Below are 6732 nucleotides of genomic sequence, written 5' to 3'. Positions count from 1 at the left end.
TATCTGACAAATAATTAAATAAATAAACCTTAAAAAAAATAAAAATAAAGGAGCTATACAGGGACGCCTGGGTGGCTCAGTTGGTTTGACGACTGCCTTCGGCTCAGGTCATGATCCCGGAGTCCTGGGATCGAGTCCCGCATCAGGCTCCCAGCTCCACGGGGAGTCTGCTTCTCCCTCTGACCTTCTCCTCGCTCATGCTCTCTCTCACTGCCTCTCTCTCAGATAAATAAATAAAAATCTTTAAAAAAAAAAAAAAAAGAAAGAAAGGAGCTATACAACACTCAACTAGCCTTACAAGAAATATTAAGGGACTTCTTCAACCCGAAAAGCAAGGGTAGAGATTAGTAATCAGAAAAAAATATGAAAGTATAACTCTTACTCGTAAAGGTAAATATGTATTAAAGGAAGCAGATTAATCACTTCATAAAGGTTAAAAGAAAAAGATAGTAAAAATAACTATAACTATAATAGTTAGTTAAAAGATACACAAAATAGGGGCACCTGGGTGGCTCAGTTAGTCAACATCTGACTTTTAATTTTGGCTCAGGTCGTGACTTCAGGGTCAGGAGACTGAGCCCCATGTTGGTCCCCGTGCTGAATGTGGAGCCTGTTCAAGATTGAAGGAGTACAAATGACTCACCTTCCTAGGGAGTCCTCAAGCCTTGGTTGAGGATGTTTTAATCAAATATTCTTCCCCTCTCCCCAGATTGAGAGTTTCACATGTTCATTAGTTTTCTAATGCCTCTATAAGCTTCCACCATAGCTACAATTTCTCACATACACCTTAGTTTTCTTTCCTATTGGAATGGGGAGCAGGCTGAGAGGAATCAGGAGGCCTTCTTAATATTGGGGAAGAAGTTGAAGATCTCTTAAGGGTCTGTGGGCACAATAAGAGAGCTGAGCTAAATGCTCTTAGAATATTGTGATCCCCATGAACCCAGAAAGACACAGCTAAGATCCTAGGTTCCTACCAAGCCATTACCCAGGGAGCAAGAGACACACTGGAGCACCGGTGCCTTCTTCCCCTTGCTTCTCCCAAGTGCCAGATAATCCTGAGCCGCCACTGTTGCAATCTTCACAGTTTCTGCTCCAGCCTTCATTGAGGAATCCCACTTTTTTTTTTAAAGATGTATTTATCTGTTTTTAAAGAGAGGGAGAGAGAGAGAGAGAGAGAGCACATACAGGAGGGCAGAAGGAGAGCGAGAGAGAATCCCAAGCAGAATCTGTGCAGAGTGCAGAGCCCAGTGCCGCGCCCAGTCTCACACCCTGAGATCATGACCTGAGCTGAAATCAAGAGGCGGCCACTTGACCGACTGCTCCCCCAGCGCCCCAAGGAGTTCCATCTGTTTCATACGATTTCTGTCTACCCAGAGCCTTGTGACCACTCACTATTTCAGAAAAGACCAGCTTGCATAAAAAAGAACAAAAATGACAAATAGAAAGAGATCTCAACCTTGTTCAGTTCCTTGGTTCTGGCTATTTCTAAGGACTATTTATATCCCTACCCTCAGGTTCTTCTTTCTTTTCTATTTTGCTTTGTTATATTTGGGGATGAGGGGCAGGTAAGAGGGTTCCTTCCGTTACCTGTAGCCTAAGAAAGCTGGCCTTATTTACAAGTCCATAGCTACTCAGTATGGAGCCTGTGCCCCCAAGCAATGGAGAGTCCTTTATCCAGATACAGAACAGGAGTCTGCAGGAGGAGCCCCACAGTAAAGATATGGCTTTTTGAGGGAAACAAATCTCACAACCTTTCCACAATACCAACTCTTCATTGTAAAACCTTCTTCTGGGTTATAATCTTCTGGGACTGTATTTCCACCAGACATAAGTTGACTTTAGTTGCTGGCATAAGCCTCAAGTCAAAGAGGCTCCCACCACAGAAATATATTTCCGCAGACACTAGTTTATGATACTTGTCTTCTCCTTTAACAAATGAACCATTTGGTCTTTGTTCATTTCATGTTCCTTCCCACTGGGAGAATGTTTGGTCAGGGAAATCACTAGAGAACTTGTCTTCTCTGCACTCTGCTTATTGTTAACGCTGGTTCCTTGACATTCAGAGGGTGTAGACTCTTCAGCCTTCCATTTCCCGTAAGCTTTATGATTTGTATGTAGTTTGCATGCCTCAACTAAAACACAAGGGACATAAGCCAAAATGAGATTTGCCATCAGTTCTTTTAGTATGTTACTTCATCTGGAGAAATGCCATGATTTCCAACAACATTTACAGCAAGGGCCCCAGAGTATAAGCAAACAAAATTAACATTCATTTACACAAGACTTGATAAAAACCTATCAATGAATATGAATGTTTTGTCCTCATTCACATCTGGAAATATTTACTTTTTCTATGAAAATACTTATGTAATGGCCAACTTCCTATTTAGAAGAATATTAACAATTTCACAGGAATATTAATTTTACAAGCAACTGGCCCTCTATTTGATATGAATGATAGCTCTCGTTTTTCCAGATACTGATTAGAAAAATGTGTTGAACAAAGAGTTTAGCTCCATCTGTTAACTTTCTTGTAATACAGGAAAAGAAGAGATGAGGGGCTCCTGGCTGGCTCAGTTGACAGAGCATGCAACTCTTGATCTTGGAGTTGTAAATTTGAGCCCCACATTGGGTGTAGAGATTTTTTTTTTAATTTAAAAATAAATGTAAATAAATAAATAAATTTAAACATGGAAAGAAAAGGATTTCCAACTCACAGCTTTCAAAATGTTGACATATATACTGTTTGGGTGGCTGTCGTTAGGCATATGCCTTCAGTTCAGGTCATAATCCCAGGGTCCAGGCATTGAGTCCTGCATTGGGTTCTGTGCTCAGTTTTCCCTCTGCCCCTCCCCCAACTCATTCTCTCTCTGTCTCTCTCTCTCAAAAACAAATAAATAAAATCTTTAAAATTTTGACTTACAATTCACATAGGAGGACAGCTGCTGGCAATGCTAGGCTCTCATTCCAGTTGAACAATTCCAGCAGAAAAGACAGAGCTTTTATTTCCAGCTTGTTTACAACAACCTTCAGAAAGAATATGAGTTGGCTCTACTTGGGGCATAGGCCAATCTTTTGTCCGATCATTATTTCCAAGGATATAGAGCCCTTCGATTGGCTAAGCCTGAGGCACTGCTTTCGTTGGCATCGCAATGTCCCACCTCCATTCCCTTCAAGAAAGGACTGGCTGCCCAGCTGTGAAGAATGTGGTCCGCTGATAGACAGATTCTGTCAGGTGGTGGTCTGGTCCTTCCTCTGCCCAGTTCTTCTTCCTCTTTTCTTCTCCCAGATGTTAACCTCCCAGTACACTTTCTTGAGCCAGGACTCCTTGGAGAAATGGTCTACTCCAGATCTGAGAAAATATCTTTCTCAGAAAATATGTAAGATAATCTGGGAACATCCTGTCATAAAGAAAGCTCAAAATCCAACTTTTTTTTTTAAGATTTTATTTATTTATTTATTTGTCAGAGAGAGAGCGAGAGCGCACAGGCAGACAGAGTGGTAGAGGGAGAAGCGGGCTCCCTACGGAACAAGGAGCCTGATGTGGGACTCGATCCCAGGACGCTGAGCTGAAGGCAGCTGCTCAACGAACTGAGCCACCCAGGCCTCCCTCAAAAACCAACTTGAGCATCAATAAGAACATGTGCAATAGAGGCACCTGCCTGGCTCAGTTGGTGGAGCAAGTGACCTTGACCCTGAGGTTGTGAGTCCAAGCCCCACGTTGGGTGTAGAGATTATTTTAAAATTCATAATAATATCTGCAACGGATTGAAACATACCAAATGTGTTTCTTGGTTCATAATGATACACATTTTAACCCACTGGATACTTGTAAAAGTTCTAGGCAGTAGCACATCATTTTGCAAGCTGTGAAATAAAGGAAATAAATAATATATTTGCTCTTTTATAGGAATTATACCTTAAGGTAAACAAATAGTTGATGAGGAGAATTTTCTCCTTTTAGAAGATTTCCAACTAATAAGTGAAGAAGGAATATGTGTCAGTCCTTGTCCCCTGAGAAGCAGATGCCAAAACTGGATGAGACGTGCAAGGCGTTTTCTTAGGGGAAGTGATTATGTGAAAAGAAGTAGAGAGTGAACAGGAAAAGGCCAGGACATCTGTTGGACCACGATGCAAATCCACTGGGAGCGAAGGACAGGGAAAGAAAGCTGACTGAAAGCATTCTAAGGGGACATGCAGTGTAAGGAAGGTTGGCCAAAGTCAGCTTATAAAGGAGTCCATAATAGGGTCTGCCTTAATGCCCTACTGCACTGCCGTAGGGAGAGCTGCTGCTGGGAGGCCTGGCCCCAGTACCAAGGCAGCGCTGGGTTTCAAAGCGCAGCAGCTGGACCCTAGTGAAGTACGCTCCGTGGACTAGAAAGTCTCCAAGGCACCGTCTCAAGACTGCCAGAGAACGGTAAAATTAGAATACCACCATTTTGCACCCTCTAATGAGAGAATGGGTCTAGGCAACGATCATGAACCAACATCAGAGCAAGAAAAACAGCTGAATGTCATGCGCCTTGTTACGGAAGTATACAGCGATACTATGAATTGTTCTAGCCAAAAAGTTTTTACCTGAATCTGGTCAAGCTTCCAGACCTACAACCATTTTACAGAAAATACAGGGGACAGAGGACTATGTTAGATGACATCATGAGGGTATAATCTGCCAAATCTAGACTCTTAGGACACACCCCAGACAAACAACTAGGTTTATCTCTCACAAAAGCATATGTGGGGAGGAGGGTAAGGAGAGTCGGGAATGAAGAGAGGTAGAGGTACCTACAGATGTAAAATGCCTCGATATTCGTATCAACCAGTGGCAATGGAGACCTCTTATTTGGATCTTGATACGAGCTAACTTTTAAAAAGCAAATTTATAAAAGTAAATAAATAGTAAAAGGCAAATTTATGAAATAATCAGAACAATTTGAACACTGAGTATTTGATGGTACTAAGAAATGGGAAGCTAGCTATATAGCATTTGGTTTATGATTTTTTGAAGAGTTTCTTTTAGAGATACATACTGAAATACTTACTGATGAAATAATATGATGTCTGGAATTTGCTTCAAAATTATCTAGGGGAGAAAGAAGTTGTAACTGGATGTGGATATAAATAAAACAATATTGGGAATGAGTTGATTATTATTGAAGCCAGCCAGTGGGTCCATATGATTCTCTCAACTTTATTGTAGGTTTTAATACAATGATACAATGATTTTAACAATTTGTGAAAGCCAAGCAGTCGTATGAAGCCTTCCCTCCATCACAGTCTATAAACCCCAGAGAGAGTTAGGTAGGGTGGTGTCCCATGTCCATGTTCTTCCCAGGCTAGAGCACTGTGACATAATAAAAAACATAGTTGGTCTTTGTCCCCAGTTGCTGCTGCAGAATCTCTAAAACCCTGGTAGTTTCCTAAGGGGTAGGGGTGAAAGAAGCATCTTCTGAGGACGCAAATCCAAAGTATCTTTTTTTTTTCCTTAAGATTTTATTTATTTATTTGATAGAGAGAGAGAGAGAAAGAGTGGGGAGGTCTGAGGGAGAAGCAGACTCCCCACTGAGCAGGGAGCCGGATGCAGGACTCGATCCTGGGACTCCCAGATCATGGCCTGAGAAGAAGGCAGTCGCTGAACTGAGCCCCCCCAAGCACCCAGGAATCTGAAGTTTCAATGAAGACATGTTAAGCTTGAGATGCCTATTAGACATTCAAGGGTTGGGTAAAGAGAACGGTTTTCCTGCTTATTTCAGTGCATCCCATTATCCCTGTGAGGTCTAGGACCTGGGTCAGAAAAGTGGTCCTTGACTTTCCTGATGGTCCCATCTTGGCCCATTCTAGCCCACCTCTGCCTCAGGACCAAGTCACATCCCACCCTTCAAGGTTTACTTCCCACAGAGTTAATTTCCTTTCCCAGCCCACAGTGAACCTTGCTCATAGATCCTCCGAATTGCACTGCGTTGCGCCCGCACTTTCTGTCTGCAGAGTGTCCTCCTGCTTTCTTGCCCGGCGCAGACAGCGGCTGGTGGTTGAACTCATTCCCCACTCTTTTTCCCCAACACAGATGTGACCTGATTTGACCCTTCCCTTCAGTGTATTCATTCGGGCTGGGACCAGGCCGTGGCAAACAAAGTGCCTATGGGGGCAAAATTTAAGAAAACACGCTCTCTTAGTGAGATTACAGGGCCCAAGGATATTTTTAAATTCTGTTATCTATTGTACAGTCGATACTGCTTCCTAAAAGAGAGAGTACCAATTTATAATGCCACCAAAATCAACAATCTATCGATTTTGCAAAACTTTGTCAAGACTGTATGTCATCTCTGTGGGGGAAAAAAAATCAGGGGGTCAGACGATAGCCAGCATCTCAAACATCTTTCAGCGGTATCAACTAACATCCAGGACCGCACACTCCCGTCCGTGAGTCCTTAATGACGGGTAGGGTAAGCCTTACTTCTCTAATTTTATTTGAGCTTAATTTTTTTAAAAAGATTTTATTTATTTCTTTGGCAGAGAGATACACAGCGAGAGAGGGAGCACAAGCAGGGGGAGTGGGAGAGGGAGAAGCAGGCTGCCGGCTGAGCAGGGAGCTCGATGCGGGGCTCCACCCGAGGACCCCGGCATCATAGTCTTTGATCTCTGGTTCCTAATTTAAGAACTTGAAGAACTTCTCACCCACGCGGAGTGGGGTTTTTCCCCCCAGGGCGAGGCTCGCGTCCGCCCACACCGCGA

At 42.9% G+C, this 6732-nt stretch overlaps 2 long non-coding RNA genes across 2 annotated transcripts; both read right to left on the bottom strand.

Annotated features, from left to right (window-relative positions):
• Window positions 1-1752: 1752 nt before the first annotated feature.
• Window positions 1753-3178, bottom strand: LOC123393688. Its single transcript, XR_006608543.1, has 2 exons — window positions 2924-3178; window positions 1753-2132 (listed from the first exon to the last, which is right to left on the bottom strand). It is a non-coding gene; the product is annotated as an uncharacterized LOC123393688 (long non-coding RNA).
• Window positions 3179-5177: 1999 nt separating this feature from the next.
• LOC123393562 lies at window positions 5178-6467 on the bottom strand. The gene is made up of 2 exons (XR_006608439.1): window positions 5930-6467; window positions 5178-5344 (listed from the first exon to the last, which is right to left on the bottom strand). It is a non-coding gene; the product is annotated as an uncharacterized LOC123393562 (long non-coding RNA).
• Window positions 6468-6732: the final 265 nt, after the last annotated feature.

Source organism: Mustela putorius, unplaced genomic scaffold, assembly GCF_011764305.1.
Source record: "Mustela putorius furo isolate JIRA1106 unplaced genomic scaffold, ASM1176430v1.1 tig00000040_pilon_pilon_pilon, whole genome shotgun sequence".
In the NCBI taxonomy this organism is placed as follows: domain Eukaryota; kingdom Metazoa; phylum Chordata; class Mammalia; order Carnivora; family Mustelidae; genus Mustela; species Mustela putorius.
The sequence above is the reverse complement of the archived record's forward strand: the minus strand, read 5'-3'. Positions and strand labels throughout refer to the sequence as shown.